The sequence below is a fragment of the Pelodiscus sinensis genome, chromosome 31, assembly GCF_052426305.1.
Source record: "Pelodiscus sinensis isolate ZL-2025 chromosome 31, ASM5242630v1, whole genome shotgun sequence".
Lineage (NCBI taxonomy): Eukaryota > Metazoa > Chordata > Testudines > Trionychidae > Pelodiscus > Pelodiscus sinensis.
In genome coordinates this window covers 14,279,964-14,303,214 of record NC_143082.1, presented here as the reverse complement: position 1 = coordinate 14,303,214, position 23,251 = coordinate 14,279,964, and the positions used below count along the sequence as shown (strand labels likewise).

General features: G+C 48.8%; 1 protein-coding gene across 2 annotated transcripts in view; it reads left to right on the top strand.

Annotated features, from left to right (window-relative positions):
* The first annotated feature begins 8,657 nt into the window (after nt 1-8,657).
* Nucleotides 8,658-23,251, top strand: part of CTDSP2 (CTD small phosphatase 2) — a 72,912-nt gene continuing 58,318 nt past the window's right edge. For both annotated transcript variants that reach the window (XM_075901717.2, XM_075901716.2), the window contains exon 1: nt 8,658-8,934. The gene's annotated coding sequence lies outside the window, so the exon portion shown is untranslated. The remainder of the gene's footprint in view (nt 8,935-23,251) is intronic.

Here is a 23,251-nt window from a genome sequence, read left to right as displayed (position 1 = left end):
TCACATGAAACCAGTAACATGCGGGCACTGAGCCCCCCTCTGCATGAGCCCCCAAAACTCCCCACTTCCTCACAGGCTCATGCCCTAAGCTCCAAAGATCACAGGTTTGATCCCACCAGTCAGCTTTACATAATGACATGTATGGTGTCAGGCAACTTCACAGAGCTTGTCTTTTTCTTGCTCCTTTACTTTTATATTTTACAGTTTCTTTTATCCTTGATTCCTTAGCTTTCATTTTCCTCTTTTCCCAGACAGCCATGGCAAAGGCAGGCTAGGATGCTGGAACTAAATGGCACAAGGAAATTGTTGACGCTCGGGAGTTTTGCCTTTCTGGGGACCTCTCACATTTGAATGGGGTCACAACTGAGATAAGCTTAGGGATCCTCCATTAAATCCCTAGATTTGAGTTAAAAAAAAAACTTTGCACAAAAAGCACAGTTAGAAAGGTCTCGGGGGATTTTATCAATTTCCTAAAAATACCAGGAAATAGTTCCTATGCTTTGTCTGTTTGCTGCACAGATCCTTTTCAGCTGGACTCCACAACACATACCCAGCCAAATGAAATACTCCTAAATCCAACATTAAAAAAACCAAAAAAGCTAATGTTAGCAACCCATCTCCAATGTTTGGTAGCTCATATAATCATTAGTGCAAAAAATTATGAGGGATAGTCATAGGCGATGGGTGCCTGCTGAGGATGGAGTACAGGGAAGGCCACCCACAGGAACAGGAAGGGATACCCCTTTTAGCAATTAAAATGTTGGCAGGGGCATTGAATAGCCTTGCATTCGCACACCTCCCAAGTCCTGCCACAAGTCGCCTCTGGGGATAGTAACGTTGGGAACTATGTTTAAAGCATCCTTTTGTGGTTTGGTTTGTGTCTCTTTCCCCTCCTCCCATGCATTATTTTCTTAATCTTCATCTCTCTTTCTCCACTTGACTGGAAAGAAACAAGCAGCTGCACATTTTAGCCAGCTCCCATCGTGGGCAGATCCCAGTTTACTAGTTTTGGCCATTTGATTTAGGGTTAAGAATGGGACAAGAAGTCATTCTGTTTACACCCATCTTTCCCTTTCTCACTCTTCTCTCTTGTGGCACCTCTCCGTGTTCACCTAGGGTGTGTCTAAACTACATGGCTCCATTGATGGAGCCATGTAGATTAGGCTGATCGGCAAAGGGGAATGAAGCTGCGATTTAAATAATCGCAGCTTCATTTAAATTTACATGGCTCAGCGCGCTAGTCTGGATGCTCCCGCGCCGACCTGAAAGCCCTTTATCGACCTCCCCGTTATGCCTCGTAGGATGAAGTTTACCAGGGAGGTCGATAAAGGGCTTTCATGTCAGCAGGGGAGTGTCCAGACTGCCCCGATCTGCTGACAAATAGCTGATCGGCAGAGTGGGGCAGCCATTTAAATTTAAATGAAGCCGCGATTATTTAAATCGCGGCTTCATTTCCCTTTGCCAAACAAACAAATCTACATGGCTCTGTTGATGGAGCCATGTAGTCTAGACGTACCCTAAATGTTTAAACCTTCCTCCTGGTCTGGAATCTCACCCCCCAAGCCTCAAGTGTGACATGACATAGAAGTTTCAGGCAGTGGCCATCTTAGTCTGGGACACCTTAGGGCATGTTGACACTACGTGGAAGATCAACGCTGCCGTGATCAATCTTCTAGGGTTTGATTTAGCGGGTCTAGAATCTGGGGGGAGGGGTCTGTCGGCACCGATACACTTGTTCCTCGTGAGGATTAAGGGAAGCCGATGGGAACATTTGTTCCAATTGGCCTCCCGCTGTGTGGACAGCACGGAAAAATGATGCAATTTACATAGCAATGTAATGTGTGTAACTGGAGTTGCGTATCTTACCTTCCAGTGTAGTGTAGACCAGGCCTCAGAGACTAACAGATTTATTAGGGCATAAGCTTTCGTGGGTACAGATGAGTTGGAGTGGATGTTACAGAAGCAAGGGGCTATATAAGGAAGAAGTTGCTTGTGTTAATGAAGCTAATCAAGTCAGGGTGGAAGTGACGCATTCACTGACTTGGGGGTGGAGATGTGACTGACCAGAGAGAGGACCTTGCCTTTGGAATGCCTGAACCAGCTGAGATCCTTATTCAACCTAAAAGAGGAAAATGCCCACAATGTTGTGGATTATTTTCACCAGTGAAAACCTGAGTCCCAATTGCACAAGGAGCCCTCGGGAGCAGGGGTGGCCCGTGACTATAGGCCGATTCAGCTGTCGCCTAGGGTGCCACCTTCAACGGGGCGCCCGGGGTGCCCGATGATGATGTCTCAGGACACCCGGGGTCCCCGATGATGACGTCACTCCATTGGCTGTGCTGGCGGGGGCGCCGATCGCACGTTCTGCCTGGGTCGCCAGCTGCCACAGCCCGTCTCAGGCTGTTCCTGCTCGGGAGCACAGTCTGGCTGAAGCAGTGCTGTTTGTGCACTCATTATCAAGCTTCTCATCGTATACCTTGTGAGTGCAAATCTGGAGTCCTGGCTTTGAAAGCTTGGTGCAATGTGGAGAGCAGATTCCTTTCACCGTTGAAGTCCTTTAGCCTTTTTAGCCACAGGAAAAGAAAGTGCATGAGAATATCATTAGTCATAGAGCACTAGAACTGGAAGGGGCCTCGAGAGGTCATCAAGTCCAGTCACCTGCCCTCACAGCAGGACCAAGCACCATCTTGACCATCCCTAATAGACGTCTGTAAAACCTGCTCTTAAATATCTCCAGTGATAGAGATTCCACAACATCTCTAGGCAATTTATTCCAGTGTTTAACCACCCTGAAAGTTAGGAAGTTTTTCCTAATGTCCAACCTCAAACTCCCTTGCTGTAGTTTAAGCCCATTGCTTCTTGTCCTATCATCAGACATTAAGGAAAATAATTTTTCTCCCTCCTCCTTGTAACATGCTTTTAGGTACTTGAAAGTTGCTATCATGTCCCCTCTCAGTCTTCTCTTTTCCAAATCAAACAAACTAATTCTTTCATTTTCCCCTCTTCGCTCATGTTCTCTAGACCTTTCATTATTTTTGTTGCTCTTCTCTGGACCTGCTCTAATTTCTCCACATCTTCTTTGAAATACGGTATGCAGAACTGGACTCAATACTCCAGTTTAGGCCTAATCAGCACAGAGTAGAGCGGAATAATTGCTTCTCGTGTCTTGCTCACAACTCTCCTGTTCATGCATTCCAGAATCAAGTACAACAGCTATTGCTTCCATAATTCTCTGAAAGGTAATAGGGATGTGAAAGGTTAACGAGTTAATCAGTAGGGGTTGGAGCAGTTCCCCACCACTTGCTACAGGCAGGGGCTGCTCTGGCCATCCGGCAGGAGTGACCCCCCTGCGCTCCTTAAATCGGTTAACTGGTTAAACATTACATTTAACTGGTTAACCAATCAAAAGTAACCCAAAGTCACTCCAAAATTAATGGCACCCCAAGCATCGACCATTCAACAGTGCAACACTTCACTTGGGTGCACAGTAGTCCTACAACATATAAAAGGGAAGGAGGACCAGCATTCGCTCTAATTGTTTCCATCTGTGGGTGGAATAAATTTTGTTATGTGCACAGAAGCATGTGCAGTTGTGCACCACCAGCAGAAACACATGCTGCTGGCTCTGGGAGCTGTGGGTACTCTGCTAATCAGCTAGGCGGCACCTGACTCTCTCCTGGGCTGCTCAAGAGCTCAGTTTACAGGATACACCGGAGAAGACGTGCAATTCTATTTAACAACGTACCTTTGTTTGGGAAACAAAGCACTTGAGTCTATTTTAAAGCTACTGACAGCTTAGGGTCAATGTCTGCTCACCTAACTGTGCTGCACAATTGCTTTGAGTATTAGAAGGAGCCAGTAAGTTTAGGTAATACAGACCTTCAAAGGCAAACCAGCAATGCTTATGTAGTCAGGGAGATTATGTAGATTGTAAATATACTAAAGACTCCGTGTGCCAACTAGCACTGATGGAGCAGCCTAGTTCAGAAATGAGACACCATCCATTAGAAAAACAGGCTTTAACATCTTTACAATTCTGCTGGTTTAATTACCTTCCCTTATTCCCTCCCTGCACCCCGTCCAAACAACTTAATGCCACTCCTGGACAGTGGACAGACAAATTTTGGTTTGGTAGGATGAGGCTAATTCCTCTGAAGGTTGCTAGTGGGAAAGGCTATTTAACCACAGTGCTGTCTAAAATTTCTCCTTGTTTTCCCCCTTCCCTGTGTAAAAGTAAAACGTGTGGTAATTCCAGAGCTTCGAGAGATGAAACTAAACATCTGACTCCCTGGTAGCAAAGGGGCCCTCAAGAGGTAAAGCTGCAGCAGACTCAGGACAGAGAATCACTTACTAATTCCCAGGGAAAATATTCTTGTTTCACAGCAACCCCTGAAGAATTTCCAAAGCTTTGAACCAGAAGAATCGTGGATCTAGTATCTGCCAATCTTCTCCACTGCACCAAGAAAGCCTCTCATTATTGGTGTTTGGGGACTTCAGAATGCATCCTTTCTCTCCCCCGTCCAATGTTCCTTTCTGGATAAGCAGTAAGGAGAGGACACACCACAAGTGAGGATTTTGGCTGAATCCAAACGCTGGATGACAAATTCGATTTAAGATATGCAACTCCAGCTACAAGACTTGGGTAGCTGGAGTCGATGCACCTTAAATCAAATTTCTCCAGCGTCCCAACTGCAGGAGGCTGATGGGAGAAACTCTCCTGTTGACTTCACACACTCCTCATGACCCCATGGAGTCATGCACGGACGTACGGACAAGTCTTTGTAATTATTTCATCTTCATTAGCCACCTTGAGGGAGGAAAGAAACATGATCTCTTAGGGTATGTCTACACTAGCCCCCTAGTTCGAACTAGGGAGGCTAATGAGGGTGACTGAAATTGCAATGAAGCGCGGGATTTAAATATCCCACGCTTCATTAGCATGTTCCCGGGCGGTCGCCATTTTGGAAATTGACTAGCCCGGAATAACTGCCCACGTCTACACGCGGCAGTGAAACGGGAGTTTGAAGTAAAGCCCTTAATTTGAATTAGCTGTTAAACCTCATTCCAGGAGGAATAACAGCTAATTCGAGTTAAGGCTTTACTTCAAACTCTCGTTTCACTGCCGCGTGTAGACGCGGGCAGTTATTCTGGGCTAGTCAATTTCCAAAATGGCAACCGCCCGGGAACATGCTAATGAAGCATGGGATAGTTAAATCCCGCGCTTTATTTGCAATTTTGGTCACCCTCATTAGCCTCCCTAGTTCGAACTAGGGGGCTAGTGTAGATATATCCTTAGATCTCTTCTATCTCTAGTTTCTATGATTTGATTAGTTGATTTCAGCTTACAACTTTAGACAGGCAAGTAATGCTTAACTAGTTTTAACATACATCTCTGCAGTGCCAAATTCAACATAAACTTTGCTCAGCTTCTCTGCAAATTCTAGCTGGTTCTTCAGCAGGACAGAAGTCTGACTCAACATGCCCACATGTTCCTGAGAATTAGAAATACAAGGGCTGATAAAAATTATACGTCTGCTATGTACTTGAGAGAGTTTGTCTGTCTGTGCCTCTGTGTGTGAGTCAGTCTGTTTATTATAAAACTCCTCCTAAATGTTAAGAGGTAGGACTGCCAAATGTGGTAGGCAGCTTCCTCGTATCATAACTTAAAGCAAGGTCGGGGTTTGGTTTTACCAGGACAATGGGATGTGCTTGGAATGGATTGCTTTTCAGAAAACCATCCAGAAAAGAGACAGGATCACCAGACAGGTGACAGGGGCAGGCTGGGGGCATGCCCCACCCCATCCAGGACTGCCCCAGCCCTGAGCTTCCTACCTCCCAGGCACCCTTTAGGGAAGGTGGGGGAGGCTGAAACTCCCCCTTCTCCTCCACACATACACCCTAACATTTGTACAGGAACATTGCTGGCTGTTCCCATAGGAGAAAGTGCAGCGTTTGCCGCATGCCTCACTCTAGCTGGGGAGTGCAGGTACCCCTCCCCCAGCTGTGGCTGGTGGAACCACAGCAGCCATGGAGAGACGCGTCTCACCTGCCCCCAACCTGCTGTGGTGAGAGAGGGGTGGGGGGTGTCCTCTCTTCCCAGAGCAGCCTGAACCCCTCCTCCCCAGCTCCACCCCAGAGAAATGATTCAAATGAAGCCTGGACATTTTCCTTTTATTTCCCCCCACAAAAAAATTACTTGAGTTAAGGACCCGAGCAATGCCGGGTAAATCTTCTAGTACATAAATAAATGAAGACACCGATCTTCAAACTGAGATTCTATTAAAGAGTTTTGCCCCCCAGATGTGCAGAGAAGGAGCATGGCCAGTAGATCTAGAGCAGTGATTGTTCCCCATTATTCAGCACTGGCGAGGTCTCATCAGGAGTATTGTGTCCGATTCTGGGGCCCCCATTACAGAAAGGAAGTGGACACATTGGAGAGGGTCCAGCAGAGAGCAACAAAAATGATTCGGGGGCTGGAGCACATGACCTACGAGGAGAGGCTGAGGGATTTGGGTTTGTTTAGTCTGCAGAAGAGAAGAGTGAGGGGGGATTTGAGAGCAGCCTGCAGCTACCTGAAGGGGGGTTCCAAAGAGGATGGAGAGAGGCTGTTCTCAGTAGTCACAGATGACAGAATGAAGAGCCATGGTCTCAAGTTGCAGCGGGGGAGGTCTAGGTTGGATATTAGGAGAAACTCTTTCCCTAGGCGGGGGTGAAGTGCTGGGCTGGGTTCCCTAGGGAGGGGGTGGAATCTCCATCCCTAGAGGTTTTTAGTCCCGGCTTGACAAAGCCCTGGCTGGGATGATTTCGTTGGGGTTGGTCCTGCTCTTAGCAGAGGTTTGGACTCGATGACTTCCTGAGACCTCTTCCGGCCCTAGGATTCGATGATGCTGTGCTCAGACCGTCATAACTCAGGTATGAGCGAGCGGAAAAATCAAAGCATTCCTCAGATAGTTTGCCCCTGGGCAGCTCGTCCAGCCAAACCCTTCCTACTCCCGCACACGCTAACAAGCACCCCACACCGGGGTGAGTCCTGGGCATCGGCACGATCCCTGCACACCATGGCAAGCCCCGCCCACTCAGTCAGGCCCTGTATAATTGGCCAATTTCCAGAGACCCTGCAAGCCCTCCCCACAAGATTTTTCCTTAGACTGCAGCGGGTAGGATGATGACTAAGCCCACACAATATGTTTTACATGAGAGCGGCAATGCAAGATTTGTGTTTGATTCTTCCGGAAGCTGGCAGTCTGCCATTTTTTCCCAAGTACATGTACAGTTGCTTAATGATCCCCTTTTGTACAGTCGACATGCAAGAAGGTGAGAAAAGGGAGGGACAGAGGGAAGGGACTTTCATTGTCCTTTGAAGGATTAGGTAAAGAAATATTTTAAGGGCATCAAATTTTCTTTGTGTCGTTTCCTCCTCTCCAGAGGCGGAAGGCATGGATGTCAGGGCTGCATGTGATACAGAGGGTACGTCTAGACTACAGGGTTTTGTCGACAGAAGTTTTGTCGACAAAGCTTCTGTCGACAAAGAGCGTCTACACTACATTCAGTTCTGTCGACAAAGCAAGCTGCTTTGTCGACATGGCAGTGTAGACGCAAGGACAGTTTACATGCAATAACGCTTTCTGTCAACAGAACTCTGTCGACAGAAGGCGTTAGGCCTCGTGAAATGAGGTTTACCAGCGTTGACAAAACTGCTGAGTTCTGTCGACGTTATGTCGACAGAACTCAGCGGTAGTGTGGACGCAGGTATAGTTTTGTCGACAAAAGTCCACTTTTGTTGACAAAACCCTGTAGTCTAGACACATCCAGATAGTCTTACTGTCTCTGATAGAACCAGGCCAAATACACAACCCTCACATCATGTTCTTCTCTGTCTGTCGCATCTTCCTGTGTTCCTGGAGCGGATTAAAATTGGATGTGTCATTACAGGGTAATCAGAAGAAATGCTGAGTTCACTACAGGTGGGTTGGGATACCCACTGAGCCCTGTTCCATGTGGACCACAGAGTCTGGCAAACTGCGACCGTCTAGGGAGGAGCCCTGCAGAAAGGGATTTTGGGGTCAGAGCGGACCACAAGCTAAATACAAGTCCACAGTGGGACACTGTTGCAAAAAAAGCAAACAGGATTCTGGGCTGCATTCACAGGTATGTTGTGAGCAAGACCCGAGACGTCATTCTTCTGCTCCGCTCTGCTCTGCACTGACTGTCCCAGCGTGGAGGACAAACCTCTTGCATGACGTTCCTGCCGGTGCTTTCTGGGGCGTCCTCTGAATACTGAACTTCATCAGTGTGGTCTAGCAGAGAGAGGACTTACTGGAACTCAAGCAAACTGTGCTACTCCTGTCTCTGCCACTGTCCTGCTGGGTCACCTTGAGTGAGTCACTCCCTCTCCCCCTTTGTGTGCCTCAGTTTCCCAGCTGTAAAATGGGGATAATGCCACTGACCTCACTTCATAAATCACTTTGTGATTTATGGTAGACAACCTCCTCTCTGAGAGCTAGGGGGTGATGTTTATCACTATTCCTTGGGACTTTTACAATGATGAATCTACAAGTTTAGAGTTAGGGATTTCAGCACTAGCTCAGGATTGAAACGGCCATGCTAGACATTGTCTCAAGCTTAAGGGGTTTTTCCTTTGCGATTACTGACAATAATTGCTTTTTAATAAGGACTTTCTCCATTACTGTGTAAGATCTGCAGAGGGCGACTCCCAGCTGAGACAAGCGACATGGAATTCTTACCAGCATGTTGACAGAACTCAGCACAACACGGACGGACTCAGCCCGGGAGGGGATTCCCAAGAAAGGCCAGTTAAACACCGCGCCGTCCTGTTCTGCTAGAGGTGTGTGACTCCCAGCTGAACGCAAGGCCCGTGGGAGATGACTTCCAGAGGAGACTAGCCTAGTCCAGCTTCTGTCAGCTCAAGCCAGGGTAAGCTGCCTTCTCAATGACTTCATAAATCTGCTCCATACCACGGTCCCAGTTTGAGTCTGGGCTGCGGGAACACGAACGCCTCCATCCTCCAAGTCCTTGTGGGGGTCTGCAAAGTTGGGTGTGAGCAGAGGCTATGCATAAGTACAGGTCAGGTGAGGCGCTAAGGTGAGGTCCCCCATGCACCCACTCCCTTAGCATGGGCGGTGGGTAATGCAGGCAAGGGAAGGGAATGCCTTCCCAAAACTGCCTATGCTGCCCAGCCGCCCAGGCTGGGGGGGACTGGAATGGCAGCACATAGCAGCCCAGTGGCCCGGAGAGGTTGTTTCCTGCCGATGACCCAAACACACTGTCTTCCCCCGCGCCCGCCCTGCATGCGCGTGCACACACACACATACACTCTTCCTGTCACACTCTCCCTCTCCCCCGCACTTCAGTAGAAAAGCAGCTGTCAATGGAGCAGGATGACCATGGAGCACTGGGATCGGGAAACCTGCATCCAGTGACACTGCCTGCTCCATGGGGCACTGCAAACTCTTCCCGCAATGCACTGCTCTAGGGGGCATTGCAAGAGCTGCTCACGGGGTATGCTCCCCCCGCGTCCCCAAGAGCACAGAGTGGACACACAACAGCACAACAGCAGTGCTGCAGTGCTCTGTGAGCAGCACTAACTCCTGGCACTTTCCATCTGCCAGTATAGACAGAGCCTAAAACATAGCCCTTGTCTGCACAGCTTCCAGCATTCAACAGGGTCAAATGCAACTGATGGAGCAGGCTGTAATTGGGTGGGGAAGGAAGAGGGCGAGGATGGTGGTAACTGGAACACAAGATCTCACCAGTCTTCCCAGCATCATGGCTCTGCTTTTCCAGCAATTACTTTTGCAAAAGATAACTGATGCTGTTAGCCCTCATCAGCTGCGCCATCTGTAGTAGACATGCCATTGGCAGTGTTCCCTGTAAGCGGGGTGCTTGTGCAGCCACTCAGGAGAGATTCCAGTGCTGCCCGGCAGACTAGCAGAGCACCCACAGCTGGATTTGTGTGTTCACTGGTGATGCACATGACTTGGCACATAAAATTTATTCCACACGTGGATGGAAAAGATGAGCGGAAACATTGGTCATCGGCTATTGGAACCACTTCAAAACAAGTTATGGTGCGGATACTTTCCTTAAGACCTGTTGAAGCAATAGCTGCATGTGAATAAATGTATACAGGCGCCTGATAAGGCTTAAATGGACACCAGCTTTGTAGAGCGGGATTCTGTTAGTATCATCCACCCCTGGGGATAAATACAGTTCCTTACAGTCTGCTGAGGGGAAGCCAAAAGACAAGGAGATGACAGAACACAACTTTAAATGTTCTCTGAGAAGGTATAAATATAATAATGAGTCATTGGTGAAGCAAAGTTTCAGCTTGAAGAAAGGAAGCTGTTATAGAATCATAGAACACGAGAACTGGAAGGGACCTCAAGAGGTCATCGAGTCCAGTCCCCCGCCCTCAGGACTAAGCACAGGCTAGACCGTCCCTGATAGATGTCCGTCTAACCTGCTCTTAAATACCTCCAGGGATGGAGATTCCACACCTGTTCTTCAGGCTTACATGTTCTGAGGTTCTTTGCCAAAAATGCAAAGTATTGGGGATTTGAAAGAGATTCCAAATCTGCTCTTTGAATCAAGTCCTGCAAGCTCCACACAATCATTTACCTGTCTCTATTTTTGTGTCCGATTGGCTTCAGTGGGAACTTCAGTGTAGCTGAGCGTATATTTTAGCTCTGGGTTTCTTGACTTTCTTTATTAAATATTTGCATCGGGAAGTGTTGCCATTTCTAGAAGTAGAGAGACACAAGGCAGGGGCAGATTCTCAGGGAAGATGTGGACAAATTGGAGAAAGTCCAGAGAAGAGCAACAAACATGATTAAAGCCCTAGAAAACATGACATGACTGATGAGGGAAGATTGAAAAAATTGGATTTGCTTAGTCTGGAAAAGGGAGGATTGGGAGGGGACATGTTAACCATCTTCAAGTACATAAAAGGTTGTTACAAGGAAGAGGGAGAAGAATTGTTCTCCTTAACTTCTGAGGACAGGACAAGAAGCAATGGGCTTAAATTGCAGCAAGGGAGATTTAAGTTGAGCATTAGGAAAAACTTCCCATCAGGGTGGTTGAGCACTGGAATAAATTGCCTAGGGAGGTTGTGGAATCTCCATTATTGGAAATTTTTAAGAGCGAGTTAGAAAAACACCTGTCAGGGATGGTCTACATAATACTTAGTCTTGCCTTGAGTGCAGTGGACTGGACTAGATGACTTCTCAAGGTGTCTTCCAATCTTATGGCTCTATGAAATATTAGACACAGAGCAAAGCCCAGGATAAATATAAAGTATTGCTCTCCTGGGATGTTAATGAGAAGTTGAAATTCTCTGGACTAGGGATATAAAAAGGGTTAAAAATACTATCCATGTAACTGATAACAATTTAATCGGATACAGGTTTAAATGCCAGTATTTTTTAACCTGATCGCAGCCTGCCTTGTGGGGTCCTAGTAGTTGCTGGCTCCCATGGAAATTCTATTTAAGGGATGGGAGGCAATCAACAATCATCTGCAGCTGCCTTTTGAAAACTGCCTCCCCTCCCTAAGAGGACACAGAAGGAGCTGTTAGACCCAGGTCAGAGAAAAGATCAGCTCAGACTTGAAGGATATTACCTGAAATAAGGACTAGGGTGAGAAATACGATCTGTAACCATCTCTCTTAGTGTATGACGCTGAGCTGGCCTGTTTTGTTTATTTTAGATTAGTAACTTGCTTTGATCTGTCTGTTTCCACTTGCGATCACCTAAATCCTACTTGTTATCAAACCCCAGTGTAAATAATTGTTACTTGGGAGGGGGAGCAACAACAGTGCATATTTCTCTTTCATTGATAATGAGAGTGAACATCTTCAGGAGCTTTCTTGGTGTAAGACTTTCATGCAGAGTAGAATGGATTTGTTTGGGGTTCTAGAACTATTTGGGGCTGTGTTCCTGGGTGCTGTCAAGTCCCTATAGTTCAATGGTTCTCAAAGTGTGGTGTGTGGGTGTCAGATAGAGGGGCCGCAGGCTCGGGGCTTGCCACCTCCTGCCATGGGGAGCCTGTGCTGGTGCTCCAGGGCCCTCCCCCTCCACATGAGGATGAAAGTGCTAGTACCAGCTTCCCACTGTGTGTGTGTTGGGCGGGGGGGGGGGGGGCAGAGACTCACAGGCTGGATCTGACTTGCAGGGTAAGGAAGTGGCTCTATGCTCAGCCAGTTCCTCTCCCCCAGGTAGGGGAATGGAAGCACAAGAAACTGCTTGTTTGTAGGCTTTCCCTGCTGCTCCCATTGGCCAGAATCCCAGCCAATAGGAGCAGCGGGAGGTGGTACCTGCAAGTGGTGGGAGGCATGGAGCCAGGTATGCCCCCTCCTCATGCCCCAATCCTGCACCCGCATCACCCTCCCACATCCCCTTCTGGTCAACACCCCACACTCCCTCTGTATTCCTGCACCCTCCTTCCCAGAACCCTCCCACCCTCAGCCCACTTCTGCACCCTGCCTCCTGGCTGGACCCTAAACCACTGCCCTCTCCTACACCCATTTTGTCATCACAGGTGGTTGGCTGGTGGTCCACGGAAAGGTCTGCATTAGGGTTGCCAGGTGTCCAGTATTGACCCGGACAGTCCGGTATTTTCACCTCCTGTCCAGTAAAAAAAATTCAGAAAATACCAGACACCTAAAATATCTGGTATTTTCTGGGGTGTTTTCCCTGCCAGGAGGCGAAAATACTGGACACCTGGCAACCCTATGACACACTCAGCAAATGGGCCTCCTGTCATTCCACAGGGGCTTGTCTTGTGGCTGGAACAGAAAAACAAGATGGCTGCCGGCAAAAAAAGTCTCCTCTTAAAGGGGCCATGCTGATTTTTTTTCTCACAAACTTTGGTCTCTCCCCCCCTTTTTTCCGCCCCTCAACAGAATTTTTTTTTGCTGGGGGAGGTGTTTGGTGTTTTTGGTTAAACCATCTGGCAACCCTGGTCTTCATTGAATGGGGCGGGGGCCGAGAATCACTGCTACAGTTGAACCTTCTCAGAGCTGTCATCTGCATCTGTGTTGTTCTGCTGGGAGACTGTTACCCCAACTCTGTGCCTTTGCCAGGGGAGACCAGAGCTTCTGGTCCAACAGGACAGGGTGGTGGGATGTCCCAGAGGGTGGGATGTCCCAGAGGGTCAGTGTCACAATCAGCACGCCGGGGGCAGTCTCAAGAGGATATCTGTGATCCAACCAGTCACACACCCCTAATGCAATGGGCCAATGTACAGTTCTGTAATGGCGCAAGGCCCTGCTTTTATCCACACCTCTTTGCAAAATGGTGAAATGTTTCATAGTGCATTCCAGACCTGCTGCAACACGACAGCCTCTGATGGGTCCTGCCTGTGGCTTTGTGCATAATGTGTGTTGTTTGTCTATGGCCTTGTGTACATTGGCACATTTTGTCACCGAAAACTGCCTTTCGGTGACAAAACAGTGAAAGTGTTTACACTACAATGCAATCTTTGTTGGGAAACACACCCAGTTTTGGCACCCAAAAACTTCCACCCCGAGAGAAACTTTTGTTGTTTCCTCTCCCTTTATTGTCGACAAAGAGCCAGGGTAGACTCTGCTGTTTGTTTTGTAGAGAAGACTGGCTTCCGCCAGTATCCTACATTGCCTGCCTTGATGGCTCTGCTCAGTGTTGTATGATCTCTGCTGCCCTGCAGCCATACACCCCTTCCCTTTCAAAGCTCCAGGAAGTGTCTGACAGCTGAGTGAGCTGCTCCGTGTGGGGAACAAACAAAGAGCAAATCATTGGACTGCTCCTGTTCTGCCCGGCTAGGAACCCAGCGGCAGGCAGGCTGCTGCTGAGGGGGAGGGCAGGAGAGACGGGATCAGCTCTGCCTTCCCACAACACTGCCCTGTGGGGTGCTTACCCACAATGCTTTGCTGTATTTGTCAACAGGGGAGGTGGCTGTGAAATGTCAACAACGGGAGGCAGGAAAACTGGTTTGACTGGTTTTCACTTTTGAAGATTTTTGCATGTCAGCCTCACTCTTGTCGCCAAACCTCCCCAGTGTAGACAGAGCCCATGTTGGCTGTTCACTCTGGACTGGCTTCAGAACTGTTTTCCAAATACACATGGTACAGTGGATTTCTGGAGCAGCTAGTGCAGACTGTCCAAACTCCATTGAAATCTGTGGTCCTGTGCTGCTTTACACCAGCTAGGACTCCATGGTCCCTAAGCCTCAGCCCTGACTCTAGAGAGACAGTTGGGGAGGTAGAGAGGAAGCACGTGCTGAGGGAAGGGGGGGCTTTTCAACTGAAATGGGACTTTGCATGTGAACACTCACATTTACGTGCCAATTTGAGAGTTCTCCAGGGGCCCAGAACTCAAGTGGAATATCTGAACTTAGCCCCTCGTCTCTTCCTAAAAGGTATTTGGTATGCATTGCACTCGCAGCCGCTCGCCTTACTCTAAAGACTCTAAAATTCCAAAATAAAAAGTTCAGGGAAAGCAAAAGCCGGATAAATAGCCCCAGTGATGCGGGCTGAAGAGCTGGAAGCTCTATTCATGTATTTAGAAAGACGCCGAAGCTTCGTAATAGCAGCTGCAGCACAAAAGCCTAGCACATTCATTCGGAGCCTGCCAGAAATAGGACTGCCAGGCCTGAAGTATCACTGCGTTTCATTATTCTTTAATGTACGTGGCCATGGCCACTTTATTACAGACTAGGCTATGTTCTCTGTAACTGCTCTGGAGTGACAAGGAATTCGGGCGTTCCCGGGAAGGGAAAAGAAGCAATACGAGGGGAGCCTATGGACTTTCATGGACATGTGAGCTAATCTGCAATATCCTGGTCTATGAGAGAGAGAGAGAGGTTATATTGCATGTTTATTACGTTGGGAAGGGAGAGGAATGGGACCCAAGGATCAGAGACTTAAGGGTTAAACGGAAGTGATCTTAAAGGGCAGGAAGAGATCCTACATAGGTGTGGATGGTGGACTTTGAAGGGCTGGGCTAGCAGATGCAGTGCAGGGCCAGTCTAGATCAGTGATGCTCAAACTTTTTGGCCCTCGGCCCACCCTGCTCAACCTAGACCTTTCTGTGGAACGCCAACCATCAACACCCATGATGATAAAGTGGGTGCAGAAGAGGGTGGGGATACGGGGTGTGGCCAGGAGATAGGGCTGAGGATGGGGGGAGTCTGGGAGGGGAAGGTGCAGGAACGGACTGAGGATGGGAGGTGGGTCTGGGAAGGAGGGTGCAGGAGCGTGGAGGGGGTGTGGCGTGTCAGCCAGAGGGGGGGGCGCGGGAGTGTGATTGGGCTGTGGGGTCTGGGCATGGGGGGGGGCACTTACCTGGCTCCATGCCTCCCACCATTCTCAAGCACCACCCCCCATGGCTCCCATTGGCTGTGATTCCGGCCAGTGGGAGCAGTAGGGAAAGCCTCCCAGCAAATGGTTTTCCGAGTTGGGGGGAGGGGAAGCGGCAGTGTGCAGAGCCACTTCCTTACCCCGCAAGCCGGATTCAGCCCGCCAGTCTCCACCCTCCGCTGCAGTGGAGGGAGGGGGCCCGGAGCATCAGCCCACCTGCAAGACAGTCACAAACCACTGGCGGTCCATGGACCACACTTTGAGAACCACTGGATTAATGAATTCAAGGTGTTAGCCTCCTGCTGAAATGGAAACCATGCATGACCCTGGCTGGAGCAAGGTGTTAGGTTTTAAACCTGCTACCTATTCATTTCGTTTAGTGACCTCTAGTTCTTATGTTATGGGAACAAATAAATAATTTTTCTTATTCACTTTCTCCACACCCATCATGACTTTAGAGACCTCTATTCTATCCTGTCTCCTCTTTTCTAAGATGAAAAGTCCCAGTCTTTTTATTCTCTCTTCATATGGCACCCGTTCCAAACCCCTCATCATTTTTGTTGCCTTATTTTCCTAAAGTGCAGACACTTTATGTTTGTGGTTGAGTTTTATGGCTCTTGCTGCCAAGCTTACAGAAGGGACTGTAAAAATGACATGCCGCTCTTCCATATCTTTCCCCCTCAGTGATTTCCAGATAAGTAGGCTGTGTCATTTATAAATCAAAATCTTCCAGCTGGCAGCACAAGATCAGCGTCGTCTCGGAAAATCAAGCTGTGCTCTTCCTACGTCCTACATCACCAACAGGAAAGATTCTTGAGTCTGAGCTTAGCTGACAATGCATTTGAAAATGAGGACTCCAGCTTGCTCCTTTACATGTTGATTGGTCACTCAAGTGTGGATTTGAAAATAGCCATTCTTCTACAAAGGAATTTCACTGACCAATTACTGAGCGAGTCTGCAGAACTGGAATTTATCTACAGATTTGACACCGTTACCCTGGACTTAAACAAAGACATTAATTGGTTGGTGCACTACAAAGCCAATTTCTCCTGCCATTAACATCTGCATTTCCACATCAAAAGCTACATATGGGACACATCCAGCCCGCTTAATTGTCCTCATTAACATGTGTCCTACAATTGAAAAGTACTTCCGCTGTTTTATATAAATCTCTTGATTTCTGTTATTCCATTCCAATTCATCTGAGGAAGTGGGTTTTGCTCACTAAAACTCATGATTCTCTCTATATTTTTTGTTAGTCTCTAAGGTGCTGCTATAGGACCACTCGTCGTTTTTACAGAATAGTGGTTATTCATGAGCCATATCGGTTACTGAATCTGGGCGAGAAGGGTGTAAATCTATGTAGATTTTGAATATATTGGGAGCAGGGGAGTTTCTCTTATTCAGTGTTTGTACAATGAAAATATCCGCCTGATTGAGGGATGTAACACACATTTACTTCAATAATCTAAGTGTCTAGGTTACCTTGTTTTTCCCTTAAACTTGCATGTAAAGTTGATTCTTACAGTAGATAGTATGCTATTTTAACATATACTAAAAGCAGGTGAAATAGAAGGAAACACTCATAATATGCCGTATAATACTTTTTCCGACCTGAAGCTTACCCTGTCAGCAGACTTTAGACATACATTGTTGTCCTATAGGTGTTACACATGGGTAACACCCTTGATTTTATGCACGGAGATCCTTCCGGGAAGGCTTTGAGAATCTTACATTGTTTTGTGTTTTCCATGACTTGCTTTTGTGGAATTGTGGCAGGTTATCCTGTAGGGCTGTGCACCCTGTATGAGTGTGTATCTCCCAACGTAAGAGCGGCCACACTGAGTCAGACCAACGGTCCATCTAGCCCAGCGTCCTGTCTGCCGACAATGGCCAATACTAGACGTCCCAGAGGGCGGGATCAAAACAGGTAATCGTAATTTGTGATCCCTCCCCTGTCACAAGATTGTGAGGCTGCTAATCAACCTGGGAGGGAGCATCCATTGAGACCAAACTAAAGGGGAGAAGGACAGGTGACATTTTCTTTTGAAGGAATGCCGTCACTGTTTTAGATAAGCCAATAATGAAAAGGTGGGGTTCCACAAAGTGTAGAGCCAATAAATTCCATTATACAATCCTGCTTTGCAGACTGTGGTGCCAGATAGTCTAAGATGCAATGCTAAGTATTTTTAACATGCCAGGAAAATACATTAAGATGCTGCAGACTAGAAAAGTCTCTACACATTTCTCTTGTTATGTCCACTTATAACTGTCAGTCTGTTATTCTAAACGTGATCATCGGAGTAAAAAAGTCCAAGAGGTCGCTGTGTTAGCTTCTAACTTTGAAAACAATGTGGGTGGTCCTGTGGCACCTTAGAGGCTATCGTGAGCTTTCGTGAACAAAACCCACTTCCTCAGATGAACAGGAGTGGAAATAACAGAAACCACCAAACAAAAGGAATTTCATCACCCAGTTAGAGAGAGTCTGCAGAACGGGAATTTACCTGCAGATTCAACACCAGGGCCGGCTTTAGGTCGATTCGCCCAATTCCCCAGAATCAGGCCCCGTGCCTAAAAGGGCTCTGCCCCCTTAAGCCAGAGGGCCCCACACCCTAAACCCAGAAGGGTGCTGGGTGCGCTGAGGGAAGAGGCGTCGGCCCCAGAGGAGGAGCATGGTGGCTTCTGTGCGTCACGAGAGGGGGAGTCAGCCCCTGGCTGGAAGATGGGACTCTGCCCTGGAGCTGGGGATTTAAAAGGGCTGTGATTTGTTTCTTTGTGTGTGTGTATTTGTTGTTGTTGTTGTTTTGGGGGGTTTTTTTGGTCAAAATGGTTCGAATTGAGCCCTGTACTTCCTAAAGCTGGTCCTGTTCAACACCATTACCCTGGGCTTAAACAAAAACATTAACTGGCTGGCACATTACAAAGCTAGTTTCTCCTACCATTAACTTCTGCATTTCCACATCAAAAGCTATGAATGGGACACATCCAGCCCTCTTCATTAGCCTCATTAACACGGGTTCTACAAGTGAAAAGTACTTCTGCTGTTATACATATCTCTAGGTTTCTGTTATTTCCACTCTAGTTTATCTGAGGAAGTGGGTTTTGCTCACAAATGCTCATGATGCTAAATATTCTGGTTAGTCTCCAAGGGTACGTCTAATCTGCAGAGTTTTTTCTGAGATACCTCTGGTATCTGGGAAGAACTTGCTGCATCCAAGGAACTATGCTCTGAATTTTTTTTTTTTCAGAAGAGCAGACACGTTTTTTCGGCATCCCTGTAAACCTTGTTTTACGAGGAAGAAGGGATGTTCTGAAAAAAGGGTTTTTTTCCCAACATTTGGCCCAGTGTAGATGGGCCTAATGCTGGAAAAGCCTCTTCCGAAAAAGGAAGCGGAGAAAGATATGCAAATTGTAGTTCGCAATTTCCTAATCTTTTTTCGGAAGAACTGTGTAGTTTAGACACAGCCTAAGGTGCCACAGGACCACTCGTTATGATTATCCGAGGTTAATAGAGTAAAAGACGTGATCAGTCCTAGGAATTGGAAGCGTGCTAGCTTTCTAATATTTTTAGCACATGATTTGTTTCATTTTCAAATTAGAAATGTCTTTTGTGGCTGGATATACAACCCCTGCAGAGTCTGTTTTAATCTCCTTGAGGCCAGGAAATTAGTTTGATCCTCAGCAGGGTTTGATCCAGGGAATTCATTTAATCCTCAGCCAGGTGCCTCTTCCTGGCTGGTGTCTCCCCTAACCATGCTCTACATTCATGTCTGGACCCGTGTGGCTTCCAGGTCGTGGCATCCTCTTCTGGACACTGCCCTCCAGCAGTGCCCACAACAGTGGTCTCTTGCCCCCTTCTGGGGGTTGTATTGGCTGTCCCCCGTTTTTACTGTCTCGGTGGCCAGCTGTGGCCTCCAAGCCTCTGTCTCGGGGCAAGCCACAGTCTGTATGGGTCACACCTTGGTGGTAAGGTGAGAGGAAGGGGAAAGGGGGAACCCAGGCCCACCCACTACTCTGGGCCCCGGACCCTCTGGCAGCAGCCTTGTCCTGGTGTCCTCTACTCCCCTTCTCTGCCTCCTCTTCCCTGCGCCGCTTCCCCTGTGACCCCTGCACCTCCTTGCCCCTTGTGTCAAGGCCAGCAGCTTGACAGGTATCAGGCTGGAGCCTTTGCCTCTAGTTCCCTTGAACCTGCCCAGCCCTGCCTCTATCAAAGGTGCCTTCTCTGAGGGAACCCATCCTGCACTTGCCCTGGTCAGGACCCCAACTGCCTCTCTCTGCTAGGCAGCTCCTTATATACAGGACTGCCCCAGCAAGCTGTCCTGATTGGCTCCTTCCAAGCCTGTCCCTGATTGGCACAGGCTCTCTCTTGCCTGCTTTAACCAGTTACACCGGGATTCCCCAGCCCTGGCCACGTTAGGTAACTAGGGGAAGCAGAAGGATGTTAGTCATTGCATGTTCCTTTCCTCCTGTTCCTGATGCAAGTAAGGACTAGCCGATTAAAAGGTTAAATGGAAAGGGCCATGGCTCTGTGCAGTGTATTTTATGGACTTAATGGCCGCTGAATTACTAAATGGCCTAATGAGCTCCAGATGGGGCCCCAGAGTTGTATCTCGACAATCAGAAGAAATAAATACAGAAGTTTACCCTGCAAATCTGAGCTAACTTCAAGAGCAGGGCCTCAATTAGCACTCTCACTCGCTAGCGGCCCTCTGATAGCAGAGTGATTTAGGAGGCGATCGATGGGACGCTCTTGGCTTTCTTCGTCACAGTGCACTTTGCAGACCTCGGGCAAGAGTCAGGCTTTGGTCTGCTGGAAACAGGGAGTTGTGCAAGCTGCCTGTGCAGCTTGGGCTGGAACCATACAGCGAAATCGGCCGCGCTTGCCCGTACACCAAGGGGTTCTCAAAGTGTGGCCCGAAACCGTCTTGCTGGTGGGCTCGGGGCTCACCCCCTCCTCACAGTGGGGAGCCCGCACTGGTGCTCCAGCCCATCCCACCCCCCACACGAGGTTGGAGTGCCAGTGCCAGCTTCCTGTGGTGGTGAAGAGGGAGGGGTCGTTAGCCTCACAGGCCAGATCCAGCTTGCGGGAAAGCAAAGATTGGAGGGAGGGGGGAATGGCTCCTTGCTGCTGGAAGGGGCAGGGCCTCAGGCAGAAGGGGCAGGGCAGGGGCAGCCAGCCCTCAGCACTGCCCAGACCATGCCCCACCCCCGTGCTATCCAGAACACGCCATGCAGAGCTCTGCACTGCACAGGGCTCTGGCGGGGACTTAAAGGGCCCAGGACTCCGGCTGCCTGTGCTTCCCCTGAGGTGGAGCCTCAATAGAGGGACAGGTCTGGGTCCTCCTACCAGCCACTGGGGATGTGGCCCAGTCCAGGAGGAGACAGGGATTTGGGAGTTGTGGAGAGGTGTTCCATCACCCCCAGAAGAGGAACATGTACGGGGACATGGGCACGGGTCCTGGAGTGAGAGGAGCCGCAGAACAGAGCGAGAGAGAGAGACCGAGGGATGGCACGCAAGCATGGGAACGGGCATCGGCCCGATGAGTTAATCCCCAGGGCGGCCAGGAGGAGACACCAGACTATCGGCGAGTGGTGCGCCCTGCAGCCCTCACAACCAACTCTATATGGACCAGTGTGGTTGGCAACAGTCCCTGTGGCAAAAAAGGATTAAACCGTCAACACAGGAACGGCCGGACTAGGTCAGACCAAAGGTCCATCCAGCCCAGCGTCCTGTCTGCCCGCAGTGGCCAACGCCAGGTGCCCCAGAGGGAGGGAACACAACAAGGAATCCTCACGTGATGCCTCCTCTGTCTCCCACCTCCAGAGAAACAGAGGCTGGGGACACCATTCCCACCCATCCTGGCAAATAGCCATTGATGGACCCAACCTCCTAAGTCTGTCTAGCTCTTTTTTGAACCCTGTTACAGTCTTGGCCTTCAGAACATCAGAAAAAGGAAAGGATCAATTTCCACATGGCATGCTGTCTGCGTGGGGATGTCCAACTTTCCCGATGCAGCCCCAGAGGCAGCGTGGGTGGGGAACTCTGTATCTCATTTCCTTAAGCCACGGTGACAATATTTAAAATCACTCCATGGGCCCGCCTGAGACGTCCCCAACTAGTTTCTTCGATCATGCTCCTCCTCCAGAGAAGACCAGCAGATTCCTTAAGAATCAGGAGGGGCCAGTCTCTTGGCTGGAGAAGGTGCCTCCTTCGTACAATGAGGAGCAGGTCTAAAAGCAGAGTAGAGGGACTTGGAGTTGTTGATGCTGATCGTCGCATAGCAAAACCACAGTGAAGCAATTAAATGTTAAGCATTCCAGAAGAGTTCTCATGCTTTACAGTTGCCATTCCATTACATTACATTACACTTGCCCTACTTCCAAAGGCATAATGAACACACTTCCAGAATCTGGGTGTTCCCCAGACTGGAAGGAAAAAGTGGGTCCAGCCAGCTGTTCCTTTACAGCCTTTGAGTCACAAAGGGGTGAAGCAACTGCTGGCCTGAAATATCATATGTACAAAGCCGATGTGCCCCAAAGGTGGGAGAGCCATACTTGGGCTAAGCCTAGGCTTGGGACTCAGAAACACTACCTTTCTAATCCTGCCCTGGCATGTTTTTGCCTCAGTGGCCTTGGCTAAGCCAGTTTTTGCCTCAGTTTAACCATCTGCAAAAGGAGGAAGATGGTTACCTAACTCACAGGATGTGCTTGTAAATGCAGACAACCTATGGAACCTGATAGGTGCTCAGGAAGGAAGATTTCGCTGCCATTTCCAGTCATGTAGGAAGTGAGCAAGGAGCTAGTCCTCACAGAGGTTCCTTGACAGAGCAGTAGTAGAAGGGAAGATTGGCACATTACAATCCTGCAGATGGGAACTGCAGGACAAAGGACTTGAACTCTTGCCTTCTGCTCATGCCCATGTCCAGTTATTCTCAGCGGAGAAAACCCTGGTTTGAAACCAGAAAAACACGCAGCGTCCTCTTCAGTCTATTCTTGCACTTCAGAGTATGTAGATCCAAGTGCTAGCTCTCGGACAGGGGTTTTCAATTTTTTTTTTCTCATGATCCATGTGAAGAAAATTGTTGCTGTCCCCAGCCCAACATAATTTGACTAGAGTATGGGCTCCGGGGTGGGGCTGAGGAGGAGAGCTTTGGGGCATAAGTGGCTTTTGGGGCGTCCGGGCTGGGGCAGGAGGCTCTTACCTTGAGCGGCTCCCAGTCAGCAGTGCACGGGGGAGGGGGACGGCTAAGGCAGCTTCCTGCCTCTCCTCGTCCCGCCGACCATGCTGCACCCCAGAAGCAGCCGGCAGCAGGTTCCCAGCCCATGGGAGTGTGGAGCTAGTGCTAGGGACAGGGGCAGTGCATGGAGTCCTAGGTGGTGGGGAGGGAGAGAGCACACAGGAGCTGTGCCTACTGCCAGCTTATTCTGGGGCGCAGCGCAGTCTGCGGTGCCAGGACAGGCAGGGAGCTGCCTTAACGCCCCCATTGCTCACCGGATCCCCTGCAGCAACACGACCCAGGGCCTGACATTCCACGGCCCAGAGCTGGGTCATGACCTGTAGTTTGAAAAGTGCTGCTTTAGGGCTACATTTTCACTGGTGAAGATCCCACTTAAGTTCCAAATTCATGTTTTGTGCCTTGGAACAGATCCTAGATTTGCTCCAAACTGGCAGTCGGAGCAAAAGGAATAAACAACTTGTTTCTAGACGGAGCGTGCTGTGAGTGGATACTTCATTCTATAGTCTGACACCCACATTAGAACTGAGGCTGGTATAGACACTAATTAGATAATGATTCAAGAGGCAACTATTGAGTTTAAATCATTCCGGCCAGTATGGGCTTGCTGCCACCCAGGCAGAACCAAAACGCATGATCAGTTTCGAATTCCAAAGTTAAAACT